Source organism: Nyctereutes procyonoides, unplaced genomic scaffold (assembly GCF_905146905.1).
Source record: "Nyctereutes procyonoides isolate TBG_1078 unplaced genomic scaffold, NYPRO_anot_genome, whole genome shotgun sequence".
Lineage (NCBI taxonomy): Eukaryota > Metazoa > Chordata > Mammalia > Carnivora > Canidae > Nyctereutes > Nyctereutes procyonoides.
Window position 1 is genome coordinate 6,809,402 of NW_026575041.1, and position 14,844 is coordinate 6,824,245.

The following is a 14,844-nucleotide window of genomic DNA, read 5'->3' on the forward strand; positions in this document are numbered from 1 at the left end:
TTAATACCACAGTAATCTATAAGGCAGTTACAGAAGTGAATGTTGAGTGAGACTTTTCCAGTCACCCCAAAAGTGGTAAAGAGAACCCACAGCTAAGATTAAAGAGGAGGTAAGTTTTCCCACAAGGTAAACAGAGCAGTCAATAACTAGGCTGGGCCAATTTAAGAATTTATGAAGAAGCTATAATATTAGACCTTCAAAGGTAATCATCACCTGGCCTCCACACTGCCTCTCTCCCTCCCCACTACGCAAAGGAAGAGCAGAGATGAGGAGGGGTAACCATGGATCCCACCCTGGTGGGTAGTGCTGTACCCTATGGAGGGTTCTTCTAAGAGAATCTGTTACAGAGATTAGAGGTGCCAAAAAAAAATTATTTGGGACAAGAATTTTTTTAAATTATAATGCCTAATGAATATCTGCTCAGGCAATAAACTTACAGATCTATCCTGCACCATTCTGGACAAAGAAAGGGCAAGTGGAGAAAGGGCATCAATGCCCTCGTTGTTTGGCATGGAGTGAGTCCCCTGGGTCAAGCAGTCCCATGGAAATTGCTGGTCTTGAGCTCTCTTATCAGATACCCCTCTCTCCCCAAGAGGGCTATCAAATGAGCAAGTGGAGCCCAGCTGTGAGATACATGAAGGGGGGGATGGCCTGAAAGGAGTTAAAAGGACTTAACACCACCAGTTTCCTCTGCAAGTCTAGAGACCACTCAGCGGGAAAATCTACCCTCCCAAGTGTAGGGAGCATACACACAGGCAGTGCCAGTTAGGCAACAGTAAATGCCATCAAGGAGGACCCAACAGTAGCCATTTATGAGACACTTATCCCTTTCCCTCTCCCTCTAGCCTGTCCCTACACAACAGAACAACTGGGGCTAGAACAGGCACAGGAGAAGTATGCCAGACAGACTATCTGTTCCCCATCCCTATACTCTCTGAAATGAGGAACGGAGAATAGGAGTATACAAATAAGCCAAATCTACCTTCTTCCACTTCATATCACCAGAACCACAAGTCTGGTCATTAATAGGAGTAGGAAAAACTTTTGATTGGGTATACTACAATTTTAAAATAGCATACTACAATTTTAAAAGACCGAGGACTTTCAATAACCCAGAGTGACCAAAAGGCGATGATCTCTGCCAAAGGTATCAAGAGATCTGTAGAGAAGATTTTGACAAAGCACAAGTGGGAGTTCTGACTGAACAAAGATAAAAGCATTCATGTTTACTCTTCTCTGAGTTAGAATTATTCAATTAACTAGTTAAACTTACCATTATCTCCACTTCACAAATTAGGGAATCAAAGTCCTGAAATAAGGAAATTTGCTCAAGATCACAAAGCATGTGGGAGGCTCGGTTTGGCTTCTAACTAACCCAGGGCTGACCTCAGAGCCCACACCTTTTACAGTACACCAGGATTTTCTCAATATAGGGCCCAAAAGCATATTCCCAGGGATCTGCAGATGCATTTCAAACATTTTTTCAATACTGAGTTTTCACTTTAAGGTGATTTTATTTATTTTTTAAAAAGATTTTATTTATTAATTCATGAGAGACAGAGACACACACACACACACAAAGAGAGGCAGAGACACAGCCAGAGGGAGAAGCAGGCTCTGTGCAGGGAGCCTGACATGGGACTTGATCCCAGGTCTACAGGATCACACTTCAGGCCAAAGGTTGTGACAAACCGCTGAGCCACCCAGGCTGCCTTAAAGGTGATTTTAAAACATATATTCTAGATCATCTGAATGATCATCTTATGAGGGAATGCTGCTTCTTGATTATCAGCACTTGCATTTATAATCTTATTAATATCATGTACTAAGTTCTTTCACTTTTATACACTAATGACTAATGAGAAAAGCCAGAGGTGACAGTATATAAATGTGGTCATATCAATTAAAAGTATTTGGCTTGCCAAACAAACCACAGTTTCACTATAGTTCAAACATAGAAATGCAGTGGGAGAGAAGACAGGCTTCACAGGAGTAAGGGTCATATTCACATTTCAAGGAGCAATTTAGTTTCAGCAAAGTATCTATTCTTGTTCACGTGAATTATATTGGTTCTGAAGGTTTACATTAAATTCGTTAATCTGTTTTGGTTTTACAATTGTAGAAGAGCTCAAAGTATATATTTATATCTCACAGTTTTTGTTTATACAATTTGGTAACATAATAATAAAGAGAATTTAATTCAACATCAAAAACGTGTAAAAATGTTTAAAGTGTCTATATTACACATACTTGAGAAGCTCTGTGTTATGTTATTCTGCTTCAGCAGACATTAAAAGCTATGTCTTAGAAGACTATTTTATAACACAAGAAATATTTTCAATATATTAAAGCATACAAAAGGTGATACAGTCTTATTCTTTATAAACATACAAAGCACATTGAAATATAGAAAAAAAAGACCAAGGAACACACTAAAATGTTAACATTGTTTCTGCCATGGGAGATGTATTACAGGTGCTCCTTATTCATGTTGTTTTTTTATAATCTTCTGTTTCCAATAACCTTATCATAAGAGTGAAATTTAAGTATTACAAAAAAATTAACTTTTTAATAGCCTATCCCACAGAAATTCCCTAAACTTGTTGCTTAAAAAAAAAAAGTAACCAATCCCAAAGTAAAATTTATCAAAACTTAAAAGCATATAAAGTACTAGCCAAGCAATAATTTACTGTGCTTTAGATACCAGAGCTACAAGGGTGAACAAAAATGTGGTGCACTCTAGAAGCTAAACCAAAAGTTAGTCCATGGTACTAAGGCATCATAACACAAGAGCCAGGAGAAGGGGTTCTAAAATCCTTTCTGATGCAGAGGGCAAGATCAAAGGTGACCACAAAACGAAACGTGAAGTGAGGAACACCTGGGTGGCTCAGTGGTTGAACATCTGCCTTTCACTCAGGTTGTGATCCTAGAGTTCCTGGACTGGGTCCTGTGTTGGGCTCCCTTCGGGGAGCCTGCCTCTCCTTCTGCCTATGTCTCTGCCTTTCTCTCTCTCTTATGAATAAATAAAAATCTTAAAAACAAAAAATGTGAAGTGAGTCCTAAGAATGTATCAGGAAATAAGTGTAGAAATGTGAAACTGAAGATTACCCAGCAAGTAAAATACAAACATGGGTCATGTGAAACTGAACTGGCTGACCACACTAGTCCGATGTCTCCTGGGTTCCTACAGCACTGGTCTTTGCCAGGTGTACTGCCGCCTGCCATTATAATTCAAGCATGTTCCCCAGCAAGATTATAAACTTGGAGGGGAATACTATGTACTTTGCAGACTCTTATTATTTGTTAATGAGAGTGTCTTCAGGAAGATTTCTAAAGGGCATTAAACTCAACAAACTGTAGCCTATGCTGATACTCAAAAAATATAGACATACACCCAGCCTATATCAATTTTTTTCCTCTAGAAAGATGTACCAAAAGATCAGAGCAACAGACTCATTCCTATAATCCTTACAAGGAAATCAGTCTACTATATATATAAAACTTAGCACTTTCCCTGAGTTTTGCAAGCCAGCAGAGCTCTAACCAGAACACTCTTCCAAGGCAAGCTAAGGAAAGACACAGTGATAGCCTGTCCAAGAAAATTTTCCTAGCTAGTGGCAGTGATATTGTAGGATACCTAAATGCTATGTCTTATTAGCAGGGGTGAAATTCTCATAAGTCCTACCTATATAGCAGAGGAGGTGTGTACAGTATGTAACAGTGAATAACTGGAAGTAACATATATGTCTAACCAAAGGACATGTGTACGTAAAGCATGGTATGTTCACTTGTATGCTATTTTTAAAACTTATGAACACGTTCAGGATCTGCTTTCAAATATTCTCACAAAGGAAGAGTAAAAAGGATAAAGCAAATGTGATAAAATCTTGATAGATTTGAAACCGTGTGAATTGGTGTTCATTAGACCATGTTCTCTCCTTCTGTGTATGATTGAAGTTTTTCATAACTAACAACTGGAAAAATATTATGCAGAAGTGAAAATATTCACAGTGGGGGATTGTGAAAAAAAAAAGCAAAAAAAAAAAAAAGGCAGCGTAAAACCGATAGTTCATGTTGCTTATAACCATGGAAAATCATATATATGACCAACCCAAGAGCAGTAAGAACCCCTTAATGCCCATGTGGGTTTCTAGATAACACTTTTACTCAAAGAAAAGGATACTTCAAGCAAATGGCTAATCCTAGGCCTGGATCAAAAAATGTACAAGACAAACCTGAAACATCTTGTCATACCAGATAACAAAGAAACTATCAAATACTAGTAAGGGCATGTCAGAGGACTCAGAAGACCCAAGATATTTTAGCCACTGGCTAAAGATATTACAACATGAGCATCCATTAGAATAACAACTAGGGGTGCCTGGCTGGCTCAGTCGGTAAAGCATGTGACTCCTGATCTTGGGATTATGTGAGTCCCATGTTCAGTATAGAGATTACTTAAAAATCAAATCTTTAAAAAATTAAAAAAAAAGAACTGGAAAAGATTCAAACACATCAGGTGTATTTAAATTTGGGAGCTCATAACGATATTAAAAAATGCTCTAAAAAAGAAAAAAAAATGCTCTAAAAAATGCTCTAATTAATTACTTTGAAGAATCCTAAGGAACCTGCTCACTATTTTCACAATTGGCAGACAAACAATAGGAAGCAAATATAAAGCGGGGGGTGGGGGTGCTACAGGGGAAGAGGTTGTTAATGATAAATGACAACAACTTTGCCTTCCTTGCAGCTGGTACTGCTCAAGTGGCTTCATGCCTGCACCAGGCTCTAAGTGAGATACTTACACCATCACATAAAGTGCTCATAATCTAGCAAAGGGAGACAGATACAAGCCTGATATGAGAATGCCGAACTAGGGATCACCGGGTGGCGCGGCAGTTTGGCGCCTGCCTTTGGCCCAGGGCGCGATCCTGGAGACCCGGGATCGAATCCCACGTCGGGCTCCCGGTGCATGGAGCCTGCTTCTCCCTCTGCCTGTGTCTCTGCCTCTCTCTCTCTCATTGTGACTATCATAAATAAATAAAAATTAAAAAAAAAGAAGAGAGAATGCCGAACTACAGGTGGCAAAATGCCATGGAAACAAGCCAGGAAGTAGGTTCACTTTGGAGGAGCCTAGAGGATAAGGGGCAAATGTAGGCTTAAGGGGTTACTACTTACTGGGAAGTTTTTTCAACATTTTTGAACATGGGCTTCACAATCTCACACATTGATCTTTGTATCCCCTAGTACACACAAGTTTCCCAGACACTGGCCAAAGTTATAGCTTCAGACAAACCCCCATTTGGTTTTATCTCCCTTCTGTGAGATCAGGAGACCCTTGAGATGTTCCTTTCAGGAAAAACTTGACTTCCTAGAACTTGATGTAGTATCTAGCTTGGGAATTTCACTTGCATTTTGATGTACGAAACTCAGGTCTGGCCCAAATTTGAAAAGGATGTGAAGACACTCATGCTCATGTTCAGAGTTCTTATGAGAGGGTTAACAATTATACATCAACACTGGCCCCGACTGCCACATCCTCTAAGATTAAATACCTCCTCTGGGCTAGACACTGCATTAAGATTTTTTTTTTCATTTGTTAATCTAGTAAATTCTTAATCCCTGTGAAGCAATATTACACCAGTTTTATAGACAAGGAAATAGGCTCAGAGAATCAAGTCATTTGCTCAGGGACCCAAAGGCCTTTGAAGTACTAAGAGATCTTCTGAAGCCAATGTCAACATGCCACTGACATTTCAGTGAAGGAGGGGCTGAAAGGCCCCTGGTTAGAGTGATGCTGTTTATTAATAAATGTTCTATCATCTAAGGCCTTATAGACTCTCCCCTACAGCTCTCCACTTACTTTTCAAACCTTTTTGATTTCTACTATAGACTCCACCGTGGATGGAAATTCACTGCCCCCATCCCATGCACAGTGTGGGGATTTTCCACTTCAATCGCTATCTTCCTTCCTGGGCCCCAATCTTCTGAGTCCAACTCATATCCCCACCATCCTACTCCAGGAAGCCCTTCCAGTTTTTTCCATCTCCATAGCTCCTGCCTTCATGAACATGATACCTGGACCATATATCTCTATATAATGGTATTTCTCTGTTTTGCATGTGTACTTCTGGTCTCCCTGGGCACCTGGTTCCTTGAAGCCAGGGTTGAATGTTGATTTATTCCTTTAGGAAGACAAAGGACACAAAACATATTCTCTAAGTCCTGCTCAATATTACTTGGATACAGGCAATAGCCTCCTTAGGACCCTTTGTTTCTCAGCATTTCCTGTAAGCTTGAGGTTACCATATTCCACTATTCCCTTCTAGCTAGAGAAAGGCCAATGAGAAATGGAAAGCAACTTCAAAGTCATTTCATTAAGCAAAGCTGCAGGCGTGCATTCCTGCTTTGTACAATTTTACTGCCTCTGGTCCTCAGATATCCCTGAGAGAACATTCCATACTCATTCAAGGCTATGGAGATTCTAGCCTGTCTTTTCCCTTGGATTAGAAGTATTAGCTGGGCCTCGTACCAAATCTTAGCAAATGAGGAGTTGTGTTCTTTGTAAACTGTGGTAAAGTGCACAAATCATAGCATTTATCTTAACCGTTTGTAAGTGTACAGTTCACTGGCATTCAGTATTCATATTATTGTGTTATCATCACTACCAGCCATCCCCAGAACTTTTTATTTTGCCAAGCTGAAACTCTGTAGTCGTTAAACAATAGCTCCCCATTCTCCTCTCCTGCAACCACCATTCTACTTTCCATCTCTATGAATCTGACCCCTCCAGGTGTCACACATTAGTGGAGTCACAGAGCTTTTATCCTCTTGTGAATGATTTTACTTAACAAAATGTCACTAAGATTCATCCATGCTGTAGCATGTCAGAACTTCCTTTTTAGTGCTGAATAATATTCCATTGTATATATTTCTGTAAAATATATTTATTCATTTATCTGTTGATAGACATGTGGTTGATTCCAAATGAGGAATTTTGATCCAGTGCTAGTGATAAGAAGCTCAGCAACTGGCCCTGGGTTAGAGCAGTCTCTTTGATGTTACAAACACTATCAAAAAATCAATCCAGTGATTAGGACCACAGAACAGAAAACTACTAAAGGAATGTCCACCTGATTATCTGTCCCAGGAATTTGGGCCAGACATAAATTTTATTTAAATATTCTAATAGTTTGTTGTAAGAGTCTTGCCTTCTTAGGATGGCTTAGAAACAAATCTTAAATTTGCTTGTTTCTGAAGACCTTCTTCTTCCTTGTCCCCCCCCACCCCCCCTTTGGTTTATTGAGATCTAATTGATACATAACATTGTATAAGTTTAAGGTGTATAACAAAGTCTTGATGCACTTATATATTGCAACATGATTACCACCACAGCATTAGTGAACACTTCTATTACATCACATAATTAGCATTTTTCTTTTTTTACTTATTTACTCATATGAAAGAGAGAGAGAGAGAAGCAGAGACACAGGCAGAGGGAGAAGCAGGCTCCATGCAGGGAGCCTGATGTGGGACTTGATCTCAGGACTCCAGGATCACGCCCTGGGCCGAAGGCACTTAACCGCTGAGCCACCCATGCATCCCTAGCATTTTTTTTTTTTTCTAATGGGAACATTTAAGATCTACTCTCTTAGTAATTTTTGAGTATACAATATGGTACACTTTAATTACAATCACAGAGCTGTGCGTTAGATCTTCAGAACTTAATTCATGTTTTAACTGGAAGTTTGTACCCTTTGACTAACATCTCATTTCCCCCATGCTCCTCCAACTTCCAGTAACCACCATTCTACTATTTCTATGAGTTCATCTTGCTTATTTATTATTATTTAAAGTTTTATTTACTTAAGTAATCTCTACACCCAGTGTGGGGCTTGACCCAGAATCCCAAGATCAAGAGTCACATGTTCCTCCAACTAAGCCAGCCAGGCACTCCTATGAGTTCAGCTTTTTTAGATTCCACATATAAGTGAGATCACACAGTATTTTTCTTTCTCGGACTTATTTCACTTAGCATAATGTCCTCAGGCATCATGTCCATCCATGTTGCTGCAAATGGCAGGAGTTCCTTCCTTCTCACAGGTGAAGAATATTCAGAAAATATCAAGCCCGGCACAGGCGCGCAGCGCGCGCGCACACACACACACACACACACACACACACACACACACACACACACACCTTTATCCATTTATACACTGAAAGATGCTTAGGTTGTTTCCATATCTTGGCTATTATGAATAATGCTGCAATGAACATGGAGTGCAGATGTCTCTTCAACATCCTGTTTTCATTTCCTTTGGATATATATTCAGAATGGCACTGCTGGATCATATGATAGTTCTATTTTTATTTTTTTGAGGAAGTTCCCTACTGTTTTCTTTTTAATTACAGCCATTCTGACAGGTGTGAGGTGATAGCTCATTGTGGTTTTGATTTGCATTTCCCTGATGATTAACGATGTTGAGCACCCTTTCATGTACCTGTTGGCCATTTATCCCTCTCCCTTGTTCTTACGAAGCCACATGTTCTTTCTTGTCTACCTCTTAAGTCTCACAGCCCACTATCTTCATCATCCTGCAGGTGGTCCAGCAACACCACACTCTGTTTAGCACCCCTACACATACTCTGCAGCTCCTTGCCACGGGCTTCACTGTCAGCAGCCTGGCTGGCTGGAAGACTTTCTTCTCTTGGCTTCTAGTTCTGGCTACCTCTCCAGGAAGGTTTCCTCCTTCTTCTTTGTAGTCCCAGAACTTGGATACATGGCATGTAATAGCTGCTTGGTAAATTATTAAACATACTTGCTCCACTCACATTCTGTGTTGAAAAGATGAGTTTAAAGAAAAATTCAAGACCAATGGGATTATAGTTAATTTTTATTTATACTTTACTACTGTTCACATTTTTTTAAGATTTTATTTATTTATTCATGAGAGACACAGAGAGAGGCAGAGACATAGGCAGAGGGAGAAGCAGGTTCCTCAAAGGGAGCCTGATGTGGGGCTTGATCCCTGAACTGGGATCATGCCCTAAGCCAAAGACAGACGCTCAACTGCTGAGCCACCTAGGCGTCTCACTGTTCACATTTTCTAATGACGAGCTGACTTTTCAAGTTTACCTTTAAAAAAAATTAAGATTAATCTGATCAGGAATAAAGTAGAGAAATCAGTCTACCAGATTTTAAGACTTACCATATAGCTCAAGTTATCAAGATTACAGGGTATTGGCATTAGGGTAGAAATACAGAATGATGGAGAATAGAAAATCGACCCACACAGATAACTCCCGACTGATTTATGACAAAGGTGCAAAAGCAATTCAATAAAGGAAGCGTGGCCTTGCCAACAAATGGTGCTGAAGCAATTGGGCATCCAATGCCAAAAATAAACAACAACAACAATGTAAGTTTCACACCTAATGCAAAAACGAAGTCAAAACGGATCACTGGACTTAAAACTAAAAAATGTTTAGGGAAAAGAGGGAGAAAAGCTCTGCAACCTACAGCTTAGCAAAGAGTTCTTAGACTTGACCAAAAGAAAGTATGGCCCATAAAAGAAAAAACTGATAGCTGGATCTCATCCAAATCAAAAACTTTTGCTCTGTTTTTTGTTGTTGTTGTTTTTTTTTTTTTTTTTTTTATTTATGATAGTCACACACACACAGAGAGAGAGAGAGAGAGAGAGAGGCAGAGACATAGGCAGAGGGAGAAGCAGGCTCCATGCACCGGGAGCCCGACGTGGGGTTCGATCCGGGGTCTCCAGGATCACGCCCTGGGCCAAAGGCAGGCGCCAAACCGCTGCGCCACCCAGGGATCCCCCTGTTGTTTGGTTTTTTAAACTTTTGTTCTGTTAAAGACCCTAATGGATGAAAAGAGACTGGAAGAAAATATTTGCAAGCCATATTTTTTGACAAGGCCTAGTATCTTGAGCATATAAACAATGCTCATAATTCAGCAGTTAAAAAAAAAACCAAACAACAAAAACAGTCCAGGAGCACCTGGCTGGCTCAGTCAGAGGAGCATGCAACTCTTGAACTCAAGGTCATGAGTTCGAGCCCTACCTGAGGTGTAGAGATTACTTAAATAAAAACTTTTAAAAAAGGGCAGCCCAGGTGACTTAGTGGTTTAGCGCCGCCTTCAGCTCAGGGTATGGTTCTGGAGACCCGAGATTGAGTCCCACGGCAGGCTCCCTGCATGGAATGGAGCCTGCTTCTCCCTCTGCCTGTGTCTGTTCCTCTCTCTCTCACTCTTTCTCTGTGTCTCATGAATAAATTAATTAAATCTTCAAAAAAAAAACTTTAAAAAGCACAAAACTCAAAAAATTAAAAAAACAATTTGTAAAGAAAATGGACAAAAGACTTAAAGAGACATAGGACCAAAGATGACATACAGATGGCAAATAATCATCTGAAAAGATGTTCAACATCATTAGCCATAGGGAAATATAAATTAAAACCATAAGTGAGGGGTTCTAAGGTGGCTCAGCTGGTTCAGTGTTAGACTCTTGATTTCAGCTCAGGTCATGATCTTGGGGTCCTAGGATTGAGCCTCACATCAGGCTCCCTGCTCAGTGGGGAGTCTGCTTGTGCTCCTCTCCCTCTGCCCACTCCCTGTCTCAGAAAAATAAATAAGTAAATCTTAAAAAAAAAATAAAACCAATAAGTGAACAGTTTAACAAATGAATTACAGTACACGTATACCATGGACTAGTACTTGGTAGTTAAAAAAAAGAATGAACTAATGATACATACAACAACTTGGATGAATCTCCAGAGAATCATGATGAATGAAAAAAGCCAATCCCAAAACATTACAAACTATACGAGCCCATTTACATAACACTCTTGAAAAAACAAAATATAAAAATGTAGAACAGATTAGTAGTTGTCACGGGTTAAGGATATGGTGGGAATAGGATGACAGTGGGTGTGACTATAAAGGGACAACTTGAAGGGTCATGTGGTGATGGCAATGTTCTGTATCTGGACTCTGTCGTTATCAATATCCTGATGGTGATATCACTCTAGTTTTGCAAAGTGCTACCATCAAGAGAAACTGGGTAAAGAGTAAACATCTCTCTCTTTCCTATTTTTACAAATACATGTGCATCTCAGATTATGTCAGAGTAGGAAGTTTAATAATTTTTTTTAAAAAGCTTAGGCTTTGGGACAAAACCAGGAGACATCAGACAAGTCACATCTTTTCTCCTAGGGCTAAAAAGATGAAGATATCAATGGTCTAGGCACAGTGCCTGGTACAGACTAAGTCCTCAACAGATGACTATTAAAATGACAATCTTAGGAGTCATGGCAGTGGGGATGGAGAAGTATAGAAAAAAGGATATTAAGATGATAGCACTACTATGGGTTTTATAAAAGATTAGATGTGTGGTAGTGGATGACAGGGAGTGAAGATTGAGTCCCAAGTGGATAGTCAGTGGCACCATTTACTGAGAAGATGGGGGATGAAGAATAGAGGTTTGAGTGTCCTGAGTTTGTGATGATTGAGAGGCCTTCAAGTAGAGATGTCCAGTTAACAACCATATTTGCACGTCTGGAGTTCAGAACACAACTCCGGGATGGAAATTTAACTTGATAATGACAAGTATGCAATGATAATTGAGCTTCCAACTTGAAGGATTGGGTAAAGAGGGTCATTTTAGCAAAAGAGACTTAGAGTGGCCAAAAAAGGGGGAAAAGTGGGGCATTTATTGTATCACTTCAGAGAAAGGTGCTTCAAGAAAGAGTGAGTGATCTGCTATGAATAATGAGTGAAGAAATTAAAATGAAAAAACAGACCTCTGAGTTTAATGACCTGGGTGTCGCTGGTGTCTTTCAGAGAACAGCTGTAGTGAAAGGACAAAGTAGGTTTCAGATTGGAGCCAAATGACAAGAAGGCCGGAGAAATGGAAACAGTGTAAACCACCATGAATAAGTTTAGCCCTGAAGAAAAGGAAAAAGCATCGTGAGAAGGAAGAGAGGGAGGATTTTGTTAAAGGGAAGCATGCTGACACGTTAATAGAAAAGAATAGGTAAATGATAGAAGACAGAAGATTCACGATAGAAAACGTAATAATGATCCGAATAGATGGGATGGGATATGATCCAAAGCACAGGTAGCAGCATTGCTCAGTTAGAAGGGACACCTCATCAGGGCACTTGAGTGGCTCAGTCAGATAAGTTAAGTGTCTGACTTCAGTTCAGTCATTATCTCAGCAACAATAACCCTCACCCTCATTCAGGCTCCCTGAGGAGTCGCTTAGGGAGCGACTGCCCTTCCCTCTACTCCTGCACTCTAATAAATAAATAAAATCTTAAAAAAAAATAAAGACACTTCACCTACTCTAAGAAGAGGGAAAAAGTAAAGGAACCATGCAGATACAGGTATATTTGGAAATATGGTTGTGGTATGTGCATATAGCCACTCTCTGATAGCTTCAATGATCTTTGTGGAGAAGGCAAGGTCATGTGCTAAGACTGACAGGATGGCTTAATTTTTATCCCCAGCATCTAATCCAGTGTCTGAGAGACATTTAATAAATAAATTTATTTAATAGAAATAAAGTCTCCTCGGTGCAGTTGTTCATTAGAACCAATACACAATTTTCTCCAAATAGTCACTAGAGGGCAGTGTTACTACCAATCTTTTCCCCTAAATCTATTGAAACTAATAGAAAATTACAGAGCAGTGTAGGTCATAAAATGTTTTTCTCTGAGAAAATCTGGCTTCAGCCTTGTGTGTGTGTGTGTGTGTGTGTGTATGCACACACACTCATATATAGGCCTTGTGTGTGTGTGTGTGTGTATGCACACACACTCATATATAGGCATACTACAGCACGATGGGAGGGCTGTTCCTTCTGCTGGCCTTGCACTGCAAAGGTATCACCATGGCCCAGAGGCAATACTCACCACTTCCCAGAGGTCACTTTTTGTAATTACCCCAATGTTCAGAGCAATACTGAATAGATCCCTACATTTTCTTATGATTAATTGGAAAAAAAAGATGAAAAAAAATCTCTAAACCTGATCCCAGGTAATATTTGCCATAGCTTCTTTTAAATGGTTTCCCCCCTTAAACCTACCTTCTCCTCACATTCGAGAGAAGTTTTTAAAATTAACTATAAGTAGCTGCAATCCATTTCATCAGCTTCTTTTGTCTTTACCTCTGATGGTTGACATATTCTTATAATGAAGACTTATTGATGCATAATACCACATGCCTATGGTATACATGAGAATAAGCAGCTATTTTGGGGTGTGTGTTTAGCAACAGAGCTGGAAATTACTTGCCTCCTAGATTGATTCTAATGAATCTGGGTCTTTAAATGAACACAGGGAACTGGCAAAGTTCTAACTTAAAACAAGGTGCAAAAATTCTCCACTCGCAAAAAGAAAATAAGATGTAAGGGTAGACTCTAACCCCGGGAGTCTGGGGTTAGATAGATCAGCTCAGTTTCAACTAAGAGAATTGAACTACCACAGTAGGGGAGACTTCCAGGCATACCAATAGAACACATCACCCCGAAGCCTAAGAAAAGCTGTTACTAGCTTGATCAGATGTCTATGGGCTGGAGCCACAAGGAGGATGGGAAAGAGGCTGAGGTCATCCTATGACTGTAGGGTGTCAAGTACTGCAGATGGGTGAAAAAGATGCTTGACTCCAAAGCCTCCAAGCTTGTTTTTTGTTTGTTTGTTTGTGTTTTTTTTTTCCTGAGGTAAGTTGCTCAAGAAAAATACCAAACAAATGGGTCATAATATATATATATATATTTATAAAAACATTAATAGCAAATTACTCATCCTTAACATCATATAAAAATTCACGTTTCCTAATGAGCTGAGATGATTGTGAAAAGGGGAAAAATCTCTTTCTCAGTAATCATATGGAGTTTGGCTTCCCAGGCATCCCTGAAAAGTGGGCTTTAGCACTGGGGTGAACAGTTGACTGCCTCCTCCGTGCTGCGTTTTGAATCTCGGTCCACTTTCAAAAGTCATTGTCAAATTCTTCAGAGTCTTGTCAGCAAGTGATTTAAATAAGAGCCTGCTTTCATTTACATACACACACATTTGCACTCCCCAACAACACTTCCTTTGAAAAACAGAATGTCACTTCCTCAATCCAGAGGCCAGAAGTCCCTCCGTTCTGATCTGGGGAGCCAAGACAGGAAACTCTGGTAAGCTTCTGCCTCTCCCCCCACGGACAGCCCCTGGTGCAGCTGCCCGAGGGGAGGGGAGGGGAGGGCAGGGCAGGGCAGGGCAGGGTCTCCTCCGAGCTCCCTTGATGCACTGCAGCTGGAAGGCCACAGCTCCCTTTCATGCTGTGGGAATGATCCCTGGGAGTCCAGCACCCAGAGTCGCTGGAAACAAGGGCATTTCATAGGAAGTGGAGAGGGCGCCCAGGAGAGGCCTTGACACCTTTTACCGACCTTCCCTTTCCAAACGCCTGCAAGTAGCCCAGGGCTGATTTGTAATTGGCACCAGCTAGTACTTTGACCCCAGGAGGCACCGCCTGGGGAGGGGTGGTGGTTGGCCCGGCTTCCCACCGGCCCGCTCCCGACCGTACCCCACCTTCCCTCGGACGTCGCCAGTTTCTCCCCCACAAGGGAGAGGCTGTCCCAGCCATTCCGGTAAACACCGGCGGTTACCACCACCTGGCAGCTGAGCGCCTTGATTTCTCCCGACCCCGGGCACCGGAGACCGCACAAACCCCGGGCCGCTTGCACCAGACCAAAGTGCAGTGTCACCCCCGTGGGGTGGGGTGGGGTGGGGGTGTATGTGACAGACATACGGAATAAAGGGAAAGACGGGGGACAAACAAATGAG

At 40.8% G+C, this 14,844-nt stretch overlaps 1 protein-coding gene and 1 long non-coding RNA gene across 2 annotated transcripts in view; one reads left to right on the plus strand and one right to left on the minus strand.

The window, feature by feature from the left end:
• GAB2 (GRB2 associated binding protein 2) overlaps positions 1-14,844 on the minus strand; it is a 195,998-nt gene that overhangs the window by 180,198 nt on the left and 956 nt on the right. The window lies entirely within an intron of this gene.
• LOC129506635 (uncharacterized) overlaps positions 12,634-14,844 on the plus strand; it is a 40,323-nt gene continuing 38,112 nt past the window's right edge. Inside the window, exon 1 of the long non-coding RNA XR_008663843.1 lies at positions 12,634-14,195. This is a non-coding gene — a long non-coding RNA (uncharacterized LOC129506635). The remainder of the gene's footprint in view (positions 14,196-14,844) is intronic.